Raw genomic sequence first — 17,337 nt, 5'->3', positions numbered from 1 at the left:
TAGGAATTACTTGGTGGATATACGGTAAAGCCTAAGGAATCCCTGGTTGGTTTTTTTGTGAGTCCCACATTCATGCTTGGAATATTGCATGGGGGTGATTGGCTGAAACAAAGATTTGGTTCAGCCCAATCTATGGTTGTGTGGTTCGTGGAATTCCCTAGATTAGTTAGCTTATGCATTCATTAATAAGATCTCCTTCTCCTTTGGTATTTCATGTGCAAATGTACTTGTTCATATGTGGTTTTTATGGTTGTTCTATCATTGTATTTCTGTTGGTTATAAGTATGGTTCATGACAAACTTTGATTATGGCTCTCATCATGATTTGATTAGTGTATGAAATGTGAATGATTATATGATCTAACATATGATAATTCATCTATTGTGATAAGGCATCAATGTTTCCTTACGAATCTCAAATACGTATGAGACCCCTATGCTCATATTTGTTGTTATGACATGTAGATTACATATGTGTGACATGTTTGATGAAATCTTTGTCATGGCTATGTTGAGGCTTTGAAAATCACTGCAACAACATTAGGGAAAACCACCCGGTCTGGACCTTAAAGAAATTCCTTTTCCTGTTGGAATAGTGGCTCTCACTGGTTTAACTAGGTCCAGTTACCTTCTCCCAACCGTTATCGTCTTTAAGTATGTCTTCAATTGCTAATATCTAGGGCCATCAAATCAATTCTTCAATCTGATCAGGCAAGTAAAATGATCCTTAAGTTGTTTTTGTGGAACACGCAAACCAACCTAAAGTTTTGCCTCAAAAGAAAACTTCTAGGAATGTAGAATTAATCTAAATACAAACTAATTCTAAAATGTAAGATCTATGATAACACATGCAATACTAAGTCTACAATTCAATTAATCTTACCTATCCCAATTGAAGTAAAGGGTAACCTTTCTCTCAATCGAGAGCCAACTTAACTTAATGGGAAAAGAAGTTTTAAATAATGAATTAAGATGGAGGAATGAGATCGAGGAGATAGCTCACAAGATCTGATTCCTCATTAGCATAAATATTAACAATTGAACACTTAGTAAATAGTTATATAAGTGCCTATTGAAAATATATCCAATTCCTTATGTATCATTTGCATAAGAACTACAAATATTCATGATGAATTATTGAATTAGTTCAAATAAGACATCATGTATGAAAGCAAACAAATATTATCCTAAATCGGAAGATAGCTTGCCGATCTAAGATTATAACTGTCTATTCCTATGTAAATTTCAGCTCTCATATTATTTCTAAAATTAAGCCTGTAGAATAGTCTGAGTAGACTTTTAAATGAATTAACACTCAAGATTCAACAATAGGGCATGAATCCAATTATTAACTCATACATTCAAAATATAAATTGAAAGACTGAACTAAGAATTTATCTCAGTTAAATCTTGTAAACAATAGTGTTAAACATCATTAACTGAAATGATCATTTATTAATAAATGAAATCAAATTACAGATTCTCACATAACAATAGTAGTGCACAATCCTTTGGAGTATGTAATCGATCTCTGTTTGCAGAAAATGTCTCCTCCTTTCAGCAGTAGTGCATGATAAACAAGAGCTTCTCCACCAACATATATAATCCACAGTTACAATATTACAAGCTTCTCTCCCTTGATTCGGGACCTATCATTCTATTAAAAAGACTAAGAGGTACAATAGTGCAAGCCTCCAAGGCTTTCTCTTTCGAATTCTGGACCTTTGGTATAATGCCAACAGCTTGTTTAAATAGTCGCTACTGAAAACAACTTATTTTTCTTCTAACATTAAGGGAGTTGAACAATTCCTTTTAATCACATATCTGAAAAACAGAATTTCATCATAATCTCTTGACCTTGTTGTTTTGTCAAATCAACCTTATTGCTTGATCAGATTCTCTGGGTGTTTGTCGATTTATCTAAACTAAACTGCCACTTATCAGCATAGTTGTCCTCCTTTGTCATGAATCTGAACACGGAAAACAGGAATTGATAAGCTAAAAATAAATGGGACTGATAAGCGAGTTTCATTTGAAACAAATGACATTTGCAGAAAATCAGGCTTAAAACTTGGAGCATAAAAATCGCAATCGTAAACACCAGGGAGGAGAAACAGGAGTAAGCCTTTAATTTTATTTGAAATATCGTAATTGTGGCAGAGCAAATGGAAGAGGGATATGGTGGAGTTATATCACAATCGGCTATCAAAGTGGAGACAAAGGAATGCGTGTGAAGTGGCGTAAGGCTTGTGGTTGTTTAATTAAATCACAATCGTAGAAATATATATATAAGCATAATAATCGCAATTTTCTATGTAGAATTATGAAACAAGCCTTTTGATTTTTTGCGATTGCGATATGCGGGGTGATGTGGAGTATGACGTCAAGGATGATGTGGAAAAGGTGTCTCTTATCAGAAATCATAAATCACTTTTAGAAAAGGGTTATGGTATGGTGGATGTTATGAAGCTTGTGATGTGATGGACGTGGGACAGATTATGTAATGGAGTTAATAATATCGTTGGGTCCAGTTTACATCGCAAATCACAATCACAATCAGTATGAGGTATGAGGCATGACTCTTGGAACTTTCGATTGTGCAGACGCAGGGAATTTATGGACTGGAATGTATAATCCTGTCGGGTTCGGCTTATATCGTAAATTGGCGATGAAGGGTTTATTATAAGTTGTGTCCCTTTAAAACTTGCGATTACGAGATCCTAGGGTGACGTCACTATGACATGGCGAATTACGTGGAATGGTGACGTGATAGATGATGTGGATTTGACATGGCAGGAGTCGTGGCGATGACGTGGCAGCTGACATGGAGGATGACATGGATCTGATGTCATATCGCAATCAACGTTGGGATGTGGCATGAATTTTTAGAACTTTGCGATTGTGATATAGGCCTCGGACACAATACTGATATAAATCGCAGTGAATAATCCATTCGGGTTCGGGCCTTATCGCATATCTCAATCAGCATAAGGCAATGGTTCTTTTGATTGTGCAGATGTGGGATTTTAATGAAGTGAAGTTGATAATCCCCGCAGGTCCGAGCTTAATCGCATATCACAATCAACGGTTGGGTATGGACTTAAGCTTCTTTTTTTTTAGAACCTGTGATAGTCATAGATGCGGGATTTTATGAATTGTAATGGATTTTCCCGGTGGGTCCAGGGCTTATATCGCAATCGCAATCTGTTGAAATATGGCAATGAATATTCCAATTTAATTTGTCCTTGAATTAAATTGTGAATTAAAATCGAATTTAGTCTTAACAGCTACTTGGAAATACTTAATTAATTTATTTTAAATTAATTAGTTGGAGAAATTCAAGTTAGAAGTCTTTCTGAAGTCATGCAAGAGTTATCCCTTAAATTAAGGAGATAAGATTGAGTTATATTTGAGTTGTAATTAGTTAACTCAGTTTACTGAGTTAAGTCCATTTAAATTAGTTCCAAACTATTTGAGGAACTAATAGTGAGTTAACAATCAATTGATGCATTAATGCACTCAACTAGTGCTACTCCAGTTAACTGAAGATTCCCTCATCAGAAACTCATGCATGTATATTCTGAGAAAGACCCAATTGAGATTAATGTTCAAGGACAATGTACTAATAGTTGCATGTGTTTTCTCATGAAAAAAAACTCATGCATGTAGTCAAGGATTCGTCCTTGAGGATTGTGCGGTTTTGAAGGCTTGTTTTTCCACTTGGTAATAGGCTAATCATCCACAAGGAACAACAAAAGGAAATAGGAGCTTGGAGGGTAGAGAGGAAGGTTGGAGAGAAGCAAAGATTTCCTGTGAGCATTTGTGAGGATTGTACTGAGAGTTGGCTAGCTGTGAGAGCTAAGACTTTGTATAATTCCTATGTATTTCCACCATCTATGATAATACAATAGTGTGGAGCTTTTATCTGATACTTCCCCAAAGTATTTTCATGTGTATTGTGCCATTGATTCTTCTTCTTCTAGTTATATTTTTCAGGTCAATCTTTAAGCTTCCGCAAATTGATATTAGAAGTAGGTTTTAGTATTCTACTTTGATTTATATTGCATTATTGGGTTAACCTATCACAGATTTTCTACATGGTAGCGGAGCTATGAACAGTATACTAAGAAGAGAATTCAAATTTTGAAGTTCGAGGTTGCAGGTGAAAATCAAATTCATATCATACTTCAAGGTTGGCCAATGGCATTCTATGGATTGAGACTCGAGTATGCCTTGGAAGGTAGCTTGACTTACATAACATGGAAAGATGGAATGGAGGAATGGAGGCTATATTAGAAGACAATGGCTTGAAGGAATTCATTGATCAAGAAATCTCAAAGCCATCTTCAACTAATGCACAAAAGTTGGCTGAGTGGAAGAAGTGTGTGGTGAAGGCGAGATGGATCATCCTTGAGGGAGTTCTTGACCATATTGTCTCGAGTCTCCATGGGAAGGATACTCCATTTTCAATGTCGAAGACATTGAAGGACCTCTACCAGAACCGTAGCGACCAAAGGAAATTGGTTCTCAACGATAAGCTTCAAAGAATCAAGATGGAGAAGGGCAATACTATTTCCACATATTTGAACAAGCTCACCACCTGCAGAGATGAGCTTGGCAGTGTGGGAATAACTACTGCCGATGATGATATGGTGAGCCTCGCTCTCCTTGGCCTTCCAAAGAGTTCGAATAGCTACTAGGACTTTGTGAATGGAAGGGAGAAACTGCCGGATTGGGAGTGACTGTGGTCAGATCTTATGTAGGAGGAGATCAGGAGGAGCACACAAGATGGTTCTTCATCCAAGAATGATGATGAAGAAAATCTGGCCTTAGCAAGTAAGGCAAGGAAAGGGAAGGGGAAGGCTTCCCATTTCAAATTGAATTCTTCTCATGGGGAGAAGAAGGGTGACATGTCTAAAGTAAGATGCTTTAATTGTCACAAGATAGGACATTATGTGACTAATTTCCCATCGAAGAAGTCTAAGAAGGGATCCTTAGAAGGATCAAAAGGTGAGGCGTTAGCCTCTCAGTTCGAAATGGACTTTGCCGTCATCACATGCATGGTGTCATCGATGATGGGTTGTGTTTGGTATCTTGACAGTAGAGCCTCATTCCACATGACCAGTGACAAAAATTTATTCAGTGCCTCGAAGGAGAAAGACCTTAAGATTTGCATAGAGATGGGTGACGATGGAAGGTATAGTGTTTCAAGAGTGGGCACGGTTGCTTTTCAGAGGGAGCATGGAGCTCCTCTCACCTTGACAGATGTGATGTATGTGCCTGGACTGAAGAAGAACTTGGTATCAGTCACGATGTTGGAGGAAAAAGGCTACGATGTTGTCTTCAGTAAAGGAAAGGCATTCCTAAGACACATAACCATGGTTCAGACCAAGAGGATAGGGATTTGGGTGAAGAATCTCTATAAACTAGAGATAGATGATTGTGCAGCATTGAGTATGAAAGAAAAATTGGTGCAAAGCCAAGACATTGGTGAGTTGTGGCACAAGCAGTTGGGCCATTTTCATCATGGGGCTTTGAAGATAATGCAACAAATATCTACAGGACTTCCCAAAGGTAAACTTGAGCAAGTTGACACATGGAAAGGTTGTACCTTGGGAAAGTACACCAAGTCTTCCTTTCATGATCAAGATAGTTGAGCAAAGGCTATCTTAGAGTGATTTTATACTGATTTGTGTGGACCATTCTCAACGGCATCCATAGCGAAGCAAAGGTATTATGTGATTTTCATTGATGACTATTCTCGTAAATGTTGGATTTATTTCATGCAGAAGAGGACCAAACTTTCACAAAGTTTTGTGAGTTCAAAGCTTTGGTCGAGAAAGAGTCAGGGAAGAAGATCAAGGCCTGGAGAAGCGACAACGGTGGAGAATATGTCTCTCAAGAGTTCAAGGACTTCTGTGCAGCGGAAGGAATTAAATGAGAGTTGACGACACCTCATAACCCATGGCAGAATGGGGTGGTCGAGAGGAAGAACGGAACTATTGTAGGGGCAACATGGGCAATGCTGCATGACCAAGGCCTACCACTTCACTTGTGGGTTGAGGCATGCAACACAGCAGTCTATTTGCATAGTAGAAGCCCGCATCGCATACTTGGGATGAAGACACCAGAGGAAGCTTTCTCTGGTAAGAGACCAGATGTGGGTCACTTCAGGATCTTTGGTTCATCAATATATTGCCATGTGACAAAGGACGCATGAAAGAATCTTGAGCAGACAACAGAGTTGGGGATATTTGTGGGGTACACTAATACACCTCACAACTATTGAGCGTAATTGCCTACCAGTCGGAAGACAGTGGTTTGCAGAGATCTCAAGTTTGATGAGAAGAAGTCCATGCGAGTTTCCCTTAAGATGGAGCTCCAACTACAGGCTGTGGAGGAACTATTGGTTCCTAAGGAGGAGGAGCCTCAAACTATGCTGCATGCAGAGGTTCCAGGAGTGGAGACATCCACTTAAGCAGAGTCTTCCAGATATGGATGGAATCGCACAAGCAAAGCTGACAGATTGTTGGAGGATGTGAGAGAGAATCTGGGAGCACCAACTTCTCGGTGCAGACAGAGGAGGTCACCTAAGAGGTACACTAGATACATGGCCCTTGCTGGGGAATTTTTCGAGACCAAGCTATCTTCCTTTGAGGAAGCAGTGCAGCAGCAGATTTGGGTTGATGTTATGGTGGAGGAGTATGACTCCATAGTTCGTAACAGTGTTTGGGACGTGATTCCGAGACTGGAGAACAAGTCAGTTGTGAGTTCCTGTTGCCTTTACAAGGTAAAGCAAGTCGCTGATGGTAGTGTGGAGAAGCATAAGGCAAGATTTTTTGCCCGTGGCCTTTCACAGGTCGAGTGGATTGACTATGATGAGACTTTTGGTCTTGTCGCAAGGTACTCATCTATCAGATCTATGTTGGCACTATCAGCATAGATCGGTTGGAAGATCCATCAGGTGGATGTGAAGATTGCATTCCTCAATGGCCAGATTGAGGAAGAGGTGTACATAGAGCAGCCGGAAGGTTTTGAGACCTTCGATCGTGAGTCGCATGTATGACGACTCAAGAGAGCATTGTACGAGCTGAAGAAAGCACCTCATGCTTGGTACACCAGGATAGACAACTACTTCACGGGGTTGGGCTTCACAAAGAGTGAAGCGGATGCGAAACTGTACCAAATCGTGGTGAAAGGTAAGTTGTTGATCATCGTACTTTATGTTGATGATCTCATATTGACTGGTGATGATCAGTTGATTGTGTCTTGCAAGGAGGACCTTGCAAGAGAATTCAAGATGAAAGACATGGGTCTCATGCATTACTTCCTTGGCATGGAAGTGTGGCAGAAGGATGGGGAGTTGTTTGTGTCTTAGGGCAAGTATGCCAATGAGATACTCAAGAGATTCCATATGGAGAAGTGCAAGCCCATGCAGACTCCTCTAGCAGGTAACTGGAGGAAGGAGGTTGCTACTTCAAGAGAAGTGGTAGAGGCTACTGTGTACAGGCAGCTTGTGGGTTCACTGATGTACTTAATGAACACACGAACAAATTTGTGCTATGTGGTGAACCAACAGAGTCAAGCAATGGTTTAACCTACTAAGATGTTTTGGAAGGTGGCAAAGCATGTATTGAGATACCTCAGAGGCACATCTCAGTATGGATTATGGTACAGACGGACAGAGGGAGTGAAGCTACAGGGCTTCATTGATGCAGATTGGGTAGGAAGTCCATCAAATTGGAAGAGCACATCAGGAGGGATTTTCAACCTTGGGTCAGCGGCAGTTTCTTGGTATAGCAAGAAACAAAGGTCAGTGGTACTCAGCTCGGCAGAGACAGAATACATGGTTGCAAGTCAGGCATCATGTGAGGCCATCTGGATGTGGAAAATCCTAGTTGGTTTGTTTGATCAAAGGATGGATCCAACTGTGATCTATTGTGATAATCATAGTTGTATCAAACTCTCTGAGATCCAGTCTTTCATGATAGGTCCAATCACATCGACATCCGGTATCATCATCTCAGAGACTGTGTAGCGAGGAGGATCATTTTTTTGCAGTATATTTTGACAAAGGAGCAAGATGCTGAAATTTTGACAAAGGCATTGTCAAAGTGTAAATTAGAGTTCCATAGAGACAGGATCGGGGTGGCAGATAATCCCTTTCTTGTTGAGAGGGAGTGTTGAAATATGGAAACAAGAATATTCCAATTTAATTTGTCCTTGAATTAAATTGTGAATTAAAATCGAATTTAGTCTTAACAGCTACTTGGAAATAATTAATTAATTAGTTGGAGAAATTCAAGTTAGAAGTCTTTCTGAAGTCATGCAAGAGTTATCCCTTAAATTAAGGAGAGAAGATTGATTTATATTTGAGTTGTAATTAGTTAACTCAGTTTACTAAGTTAAGTCCAATTAAATTAGTTCCAAACTATTTGAGGAACTAATAGTGAGTTAACAGTCAGTTGATGCATTAATGCATTCAACTAGTGCTACTCCAGTTAACTGAAGATTCCCTCATCAGAAACTCATGCATGTCTATTCTGAGAAAGACCCAGTTGAGATTAATGTTCAAGGACAATGTACTATAAGTTGCATAGTTATCTTAATATAAGAAGCCCACTATTGTTATTGTTAATAGCACAACAATTGGCGATTCACTAGAAGAACTAGTTATCTTTGATGAATGAAAATGAAGTTCCAAAAATTAAATAAAAATAATTCAAGAAGGGGAAACAAATTTTCGAAATATTTTAGATTAAAAAAAAAATTACTCTTGCTATAAAACTCATTAAATTGGAATTTCTTTTAAAAACATTTTGAGAAAGAAAAACTCCTATTTACTTGTATCAGTCATTAACCAGTTGTAAAAATAAAGTAGGGGGCCTTTTACGACTTAGCTTATAATGTACTTGTTCATCACAGGTAGAGCCACTATTGCCAGCAATCGTTCATAGCCTCGACAAGGTTACCTATTAACCACCAACAATCCAATATCCCATCCATTCAATAGTGCAATAATTAGAGGTAAATTTTAATTTTATTTTAATTCTTATTTTAATGATGCTAGAAAAACCATTGTCCTAGTTTGGTGGCCAGATAATGACAATGCCATTCACCAGTAACAGTCAAACTGAACAAGATGGCTCGTGATGAGACCCCTTGTCTTACAATTAAAAATCATAAGCCATTACCCTGATTTGGTGATCAATGTGGTAATGTTAGTTTAATTGATTCCCTATGAACATGGTAAGAAGGCTCGTGATGAGACCTCTTATCTTTTTTAGACTTGTTATATTTTAAAATTACACTCTAAAAAATTCATTTTTAATGGATGGGGAGGATTATTGACTCCTTAAGAGTTTTGGATGACAAATCTGAGTTGAAAGTGTTTTATTCATAAGAAGGTCTTTACTTTTTAAGGATAACCTTTTTTTTTACTGAAACTAGAGTAAAAGGATATAATTTTTGAGGTTTTTAAAGATTTTACAACTTAATGGAAAAAAATTCAGAGTTAATAATTTTTATCTAATTTTTTAATTTTCATAACCACTTCTTGAAAAATACCTACTGTCAAATTGAAAAATCACAAACTGATTTTAAGAGATATTGATGAAATTCCAAGAGTATGTCATTTAACATTATTATCTAAAATAAAAAGTAAATGTGATATGATAACTGAATTCTCGAGATATGACCATTCACAAGTATGTTGGTAAAATCACCAAAACCAAATCTGAAAGGAAAACTTTACAAAATTGTTTATACAATTTTCTTAACAAAGGAGGAAAAAGATAATGAAGAAAACATTCCTTCTTATGTCAAAATCTAGATAAATCAAATTTGCAAAGTTAAAAGAATTTAGTAATAATTCAGTTTGAATGAGGAAATTTTTTATTTATTTATCTTTTTCAAAAGGAAAACTTGAAAAAAAAAATTTAACCATTTTCAAATTAAAGCATTGGTTTTTAAAGAAAAAGATTAGGGTTTAAAACTTCCCCATTTTGGTTGATTCGATGAAAATCATTACTACTTCTTTGAGCTCACAATTTGATCCGCTGAAGGTGTGAAAATGTTTGTGAAGAGCTGCAAAAGAGAGTTACATATCAGTAGAAAAGAAGAAAACAAAACTAAATCTAAAAAGTAAAGAAGTGAATGAAAGTGAGTATAAGAGACTTACCATTAAAGAATTTCATTTAATATTACTAGAAAGATATGACTTTCTCCAATGCAAGGAAATTAACTCGAAATCATTATTTATTGAATCTAATCTAAACTAATCTACTCCTAATTCTAACTTAATGAAGGAAACATGATTATGTATAATCATAATTCCAATGTAACCATTCTCTTGTTTTATTACCTACCCATGTGTACAAGTCAAACGTTAGTAACCAGATAATGAAAACAATCAAAATGAAACAAAATCTATTTTTTCATCTAATGTAAAATTATGTACAAAATAATTTTATTTACAATTAACTTGTTAGTAAACCATCTTTTTTGGAAAGCATGCTCTAAACAAATATTAATGGGATCATAAAACAATGGATGAATATTTGCTAGAGAATGAAAACTTTCCAAAGGAGATGATGGCAAAGCATGTTGTGAAGGAAGAACACTCTCAAGATTTAAATTTGACTAATGATAAAATGATTGGAATGAATTTCTGAATGTCGAATTAAATTGGAAACAAAATAATTTTTTATATTCAGGATTATGATAAACTAATTCATCATTTTCTCTTAATAAATCTTGATGATATTCAATATTGATAGATTTAACATGCTTGCAAAAAGAAAAGAAAGCAAAAGGAAAGAATGTAAAAACAAATAAATCATTATGAAAACTAAAATTACAAAATAATTTTACAAGGTAATTTTGGAACTCATCTTGGATTTCAGTCAATGAATTGCCACTAAAATGACATTCCCTGAAAAACTTATAATTGCAAGTTTCTAAAAGAAAATCAGAATGAAATATGTTAGAAACTCACAAAATTAACTCATCAAATTCTCAAAATTAAGTTTGTGTTCAGTAACAGGGGATAAAATTAAAGTGGGTGAATCTTTACAAGATAGATCAATTTTCGAAATTGGTGCACTTTGTACAAGATGTGATTCTTTATCTTCATTTTCATGACAATCATCATAAATTACCTTCTTCTTATGAAAATCAAATGGCTGATCTGAACTAAAAAAATCAGAAAATACAAAAGAATAGGTTTTTGTAATTAAATGATTAGCATTCAAATTATTGCTAGACATAGAATTTTCATAACAAGAACTAGGACGATTATCACTTGAAAGATTAAAGTGATCATCATTGACTATATTTTGATTTACATCAGGATAAAGAAAATAATGCATTCCCGAATATAATGACGGCTGAAATGAATCATTTATAGAACTTGCCGTATTATAATCTAGGTTTAAGGAAGTTCTTTTAATTAGAGAAACATGTTCTGAATTTTCTAAATTTTCCTTGAAAGAGGATAAATTGATATGTTCTTTATCCAAGTCTTGTTGTAGATTAGATTTTATTGGATTTACTGATTAATCACATGCGTGATTAAAATTTGTTTTAACTGCATCTTCAAAGAGAAAATGAGAATTGAAATTTTCTAAAGAAGAACGTTGTGATTCAATTACAGTTTCAGATTTGGCTTCCATAAAACCGTTTAGTGATTCAAGACTAGTTAATGAATTAGATGTATCTTGTTCTTCATTAATTGATTCATTATTTTCAGTGTGGGAAGAAACAAGAGAAGTGAAAAGTTCAATTAAATTTTCAGTTCAAGGAAAATCATCTAAATGAAATCTACAACATATTGACCAAAATCTTTTATTAAAATCATCTAAATATTCACTATCATACATGTAAATATTATCTAATTCTAAACACCAACTATTGTAATTGTAATTTTGATGTGCTTTAAGAAATACCTGGAAAAAATGTTTCCATGAATGAATCAACTTCTCGAGAAGCACCTTGAACCATTTGTGGATCTGTCCTCTGAATGTGAGAGTGAAATGCCTGTATATCTCATTATCAACGTTTATTTAAAATATTTACGACTATTAACAAAACCAACAATGTGATTTAATGTGGAAATATTACTCTCACCATCGAACTTTAACTGTGACAAGGACTCGATCTGCTTCTTGGGCATGCCTCGTGTAGGCTTAGATGAACTGAATGCATGACCAAGTGTAGGAATGCATATGGGAGCCATGATTAGTTAAAAATGATATAACAAAATTTAAACAAATAACTAATTCAAGGCCCTCCTTCTAGCACCAAAAATGTTGAGGCTTCGAAAATCGTTGCAACAACATTGGGGAAAACCACCCGATTTGGACCTTAAAGCAGTTCCTTTTCCATTTGGAATAGTGGCTATGACTGGTTTAACTAGTTCCAATTACCTTCTCCTAACTGCTATCAACTTTAAATATATCTTCAATTGTTAATAGCTAGGGCCATCAGATCAATTCTTCGAGCTGATCAGGCAAGAAGAATGATCCTTAAGTTGTTTTTGTGGAACAACCAAACCAATCTAAAGTTTTTCCTCAAAATAGGGCGTCTAGGAATGTAGAATTAATCTAAATACAAACTAATTCTAAAGTGAAAGATCTATGATAACACATGCAAGACTAAGTCTACAATATAATTAATATAACCTATCCTGGTTGAAGGAAAGGGTAACCTTTCTCTCAATCGAGAGCCAACTTAACTTAATTGGAAAAGAAGCTTTAAAGAATTAGAATTAAGATGGAGGAATGAGATCGATGGGATAGCTTACAAGATCTAATTCCTCATTAGCATAAATACTAACAATTGAACATTTAGTAAATAGTTACATAAGTGCCTATTGAAAATATATCCAATTCCTTATTTATCATATGCATAAGAACTACAAAGATTCATGATGCATTACTGAATTAGTTCAAATAAGACATCATGTATGCAAGCAAACAATTATTATTGGAAGATAGCTTGCCGATCTAATAGTATAACTATCTATTCCTTTGAAAATTTTAGATCTCATATTATATCTAAAATTAAGCGTGTAGAATAGTCTGAGCATACTTTTAAATGAATTAACACTCAAGATTCAACAATAGTACATGAATCCAATTATTAACTCATACATTCAAAATATAAATTGAAAGACTGAACTAAGAATTTATTTCAGTTAAATCTTGTAAACAATAGTGTTAAACATCATTAACTGAAATGATCCTTTATTAATAAATGAAATCAAATTACAGATTCTCACAGAACGATAGTAGTGCACAATCCTTTGGAATCTGTAATCAATCTCTGTTTGCAGAAAATGTCTCCTCCTTTCAGCAGTAGTGCATGATAAACAAGAGCTTCTCCACCAATAGATATAATCCACAGTTACAGTATTACAAGCTTCTCTCCCTTGAATTAGGACCTCTCATTCTTTTAAAAAGACTAAGAGGTACAATAGTGCAAGCCTCCAAGGCTTTCTCTTTCGAATTTCAGACCTTTGGTATAATGCAAACAACTTGTTTAAATAGATGCTACTGAAAACAACTTCTTTTGCTTCTAGCGTTAAGGGATTTGAACAATTCCTTTTAATCACGTATTTGAAAAATAGAATTTTCATCATAATATCTTAACCTTGCTATTCTTTCAAATTAGCCTTATTGTTTGATCAGATTTATGGGTGTTTGCTGATTTATCTAAACTGAACTTCCACTTATCAACATAGTTGTCCTCCTCTATCATGAATTTGAACACGGAAAACAGGAATTGATAAGCTAAAATTAAATTACATTGATAAGCGAGTTTCATTTGAAACAAATGACATTTGCAGAAAATCAGGTTTCAAAGTTGGAGCATAAAAATCGCAATCGTAAACACCGGGGAGGAGAAATAGGAGTAAGCCTTTAATTTCATTTGAAATATCATAATTGTGGTAGAGTAGATGGAAGAGGGATATGGTGGAGTTATATCACAATCGGCTATCGGAGCAGAGACAAAGGAATGATCTTGAAGTGGAAAGCATCGTAAGGCTTGTGGTTGTTTAATTAAATCACAATCACAACAATATATAGAAGCATAATAATCGCAATCGCAAACAAATCACAATTATAAATCCTGAGTGGTGAAGTGATGATGACATGATACGAGAAATCGCAATCGCAAACCACAATTTTTTATCTAGCACTATGAAATGGGCCTTTTGATTTTTTGTGATTGCAATATGCGAGGTTACGTGGAGTATGACGTCAGGGATGACGTGGCAGAGGTGGCTCTTATCGTAAATCTCCTTTAGCAAAGGGTTATGGTATAGCGGATGTTATGAAACTTGCGATGTGATGGACGCGGGACAAATTATGTAATGGAGTTAATAATCCTGTTGGGTCTGGGTTAGATCGCAAATTGTAATCACAATAGGTACGAGGCAAGAAGCATGACTCTTGGAAATTGCGTTTGCATTGACGCCGGGAATTTATGGACTGGAATGTATAATCTGTCGAGTCCGTCTTATATCGCATATTGCAAATCGACGGCGAAGTGTTTATTATAAGCAATCTCCCTTTAAAACTTGCGATTGCGGGATCCTAGAGTGACGTCATGGTGATGTCACTATGACATTGTGGATGACGTGGAATGGTGAGATGGCAGATGGCGTGGATATGACATGGCGAGAGACATCGAGATGACATGGCAGCTAACGTGGATCTGACATTGTCATGCGGTGTTGTGGTCACCAACAACCCCCCTCTTTGATTAGTATTAGCAATAATATCAAGCAAAGGGGGACCCTTAACAAAAAATCCCAAAAATATTTTTATCCAAATTTTTGTATTTAACTCCCTAAGAGCTATATCGCATCACAAAGAGAGAGTGAAGAGTTTTCCTATGCGCGTAAACAAGCTGCAAAGAAGCGATGCGAAATTCATCGCATTGCATATTTTGAAAACGCCCTTAAAAGAAAATAAAAAGGAATCGCCGACTTCCGATATGCGACGTCGCATATCGCAAACGTCGCAAAAGCAACACACAATGAGCAAATGAAAATTGCGATATTGCGATTTGCGATCTGCGATCCTACAAACTGTGATTTTGCGATCTGCGATGAATGAGACTATTAATTGCTGCGATGCGAATCGTAGAAACCACTCATCGCAAAGTTTCTTCAGCATGATCTGTAAACCCAAAATTGAGCGCACACCTTAAGGCAAATTAATGATTGCACGCCTGAGTGTCCAAAGATGATCGTGTTGCGTTTTTCGAAGAGTCAAGTCATTATGAGTGTCATGATTATGCATTCATTAGAGTTTAAAGCTTTCATGTCAATCTTTTCGTCATGTCTCTTTTCCTTTGCGTAAACTGTAAGGCAATAACTGATATAAATCTATATGCAGGAAACATCTAAGGAAAAGGGGAAAGCGCCAATACTTGAAGAACAGAGAGGAGATGCCTTCGCAAATGAATGCCGCATACAGCAGAGCCGCGGATTCCAGAGTATCACTCCACAGAAATTGATGAAAATAGACTATCCAAGACTCAGAGTCAAAGGTGCACAAAAGCAGCATGTTTGCAAAAGATCCTGAAGCTCAGATTGGGTAAAGCAAAAAGAAAAACGTTGAAAAGGGATGATGCTTCAGAAAAGCCTGGAACAAAGAATGGAAGCAATTTTCAATACGTAAGATTGTTCAGGCAACGAAATCCCTAACTCATTGAGTCATTCACACGGCCGGAAACCGAAATAGCAACAGCACAATCAGTTTGAAATAAATCTGGGTTATACTAAGTATACACACATCAAAAAACACCCAGCCAGAGGAAGATTTTCAAAAATATCTTCTAGTTTGTCAGAAAGAGGTGCCAGTTTTTGTTATTTCTACTTTTATCGCCCGAGCAAAAGGAAAATACAACCAGCCGACTCTTTCCAGGCGAACCTCACATTGCTTACAGCACTAAGGAGCAGATACAGAAACGGTTAGAAATTAGATTCAATTTTTAGAAATAAATTTGCTTTAGTAAAAGGGCGGTCATTTGAAGCCGTTCCCTAAATTTGTGTAATTAAGATTAGTTAGTTAGTAGTATTTAACCCTTCTCATGGCATTTGGAGAAGGGTCCGGAAATTTGTCAAAAAACTTGTCCTCAGAACATGCACTTTTGCACCCTCGGAGGGGGTTTTTGATGAATGGATGGATCGAGATTTATTTATGTTTACATTTTAATGTCTGCTACTGATGTTGCACTTCTGTACTCTTAGTAGATGTTAGAAGTAAGTAGAGATAAATCGTTATTGCTTGAAGTTTGTGAGTGAAAATCAGTCATAAATGGTACTTTTATCTCTTGATTAATTTCTGCTCATATTCTTAGAGTGATATACAGCTGATTTGTTTATATGTTAATGTATGAATGTCTGGATTACCATTTGGCACTTTTGTACGGTGGAATCATTTGTTTGTGCTTGACATATGAATAACTGATTATGCGATATGTTGTTCACAACTGTTTTGCCTAACTTCTTATGCAGAATGGTTCATCTTAATTGATTTATATTCTTATGATAGCTGAATGATCTTTATTACCAGTTGTTGTATGAAATCTTTTTAGATCGCATAATGAAAGAATTTTACCCCGGGTTAGTATAGATTAGATGTGTTGTTTTTGTTAGATTACAGTAGCATAGAGTCAGTTTAGAATCTAGAATTAAATTAGTTTAAAATTAACTTTAGATTAGTATCTTCAAAATCTACACACACACACACATCTTTTAGATTGGGAAGTCGGTCCCATCATCCCCAGTCGGACCCGCTACACCAAACGGGCAAGGAGCCGCCAACCAGGTTCCCGACCGGGTGGGTATCCCCCTTGTTGTTGACCCGATTTCGGGGCCCTCAACATATTTGGCGCTAGAAGGAGGGCACGAACTATGAATGGCAACCAAGTCAAAATCTAAATGCCATTCTGAGAGTAAATCACCCTCATCAACTCCCCCAACTTCTCCACTACGGTTAAACCTGGAGTTAGAAGTCGCTCGAGTATCCACCGCTGCTACCTACTCCAATATATCAGACCAACTCATTATTGAACCCTCTGAAATTCAAACTTTGATTCGTAAACTCCAGGGATTCTCTATTTTTTCTCATAGGTCTGATAAATCTAACAGCAGCGTGACTTCGCAGTACAATCCTGCTCATCCTCTGACAAGATTGAAGAGTGAAAAATTTGGTATTCAACCAAGTGAACTCCCTCTCCCTACTAGGAAAAGAGCAAGGAAAGCACCACTAGAGTCTGACCGTGAGACTCTTTCATCCACTTCGTCCATTTCAACACCCTCACC

The sequence above is a fragment of the Pinus tabuliformis genome, chromosome 2_2, assembly GCF_031772625.1.
Source record: "Pinus tabuliformis cultivar Carrire ecotype Pingquan chromosome 2_2, CPIR1, whole genome shotgun sequence".
NCBI classification, from domain to species: domain Eukaryota; kingdom Viridiplantae; phylum Streptophyta; class Pinopsida; order Pinales; family Pinaceae; genus Pinus; species Pinus tabuliformis.
Note: the sequence above shows the minus strand (reverse complement) of the source record.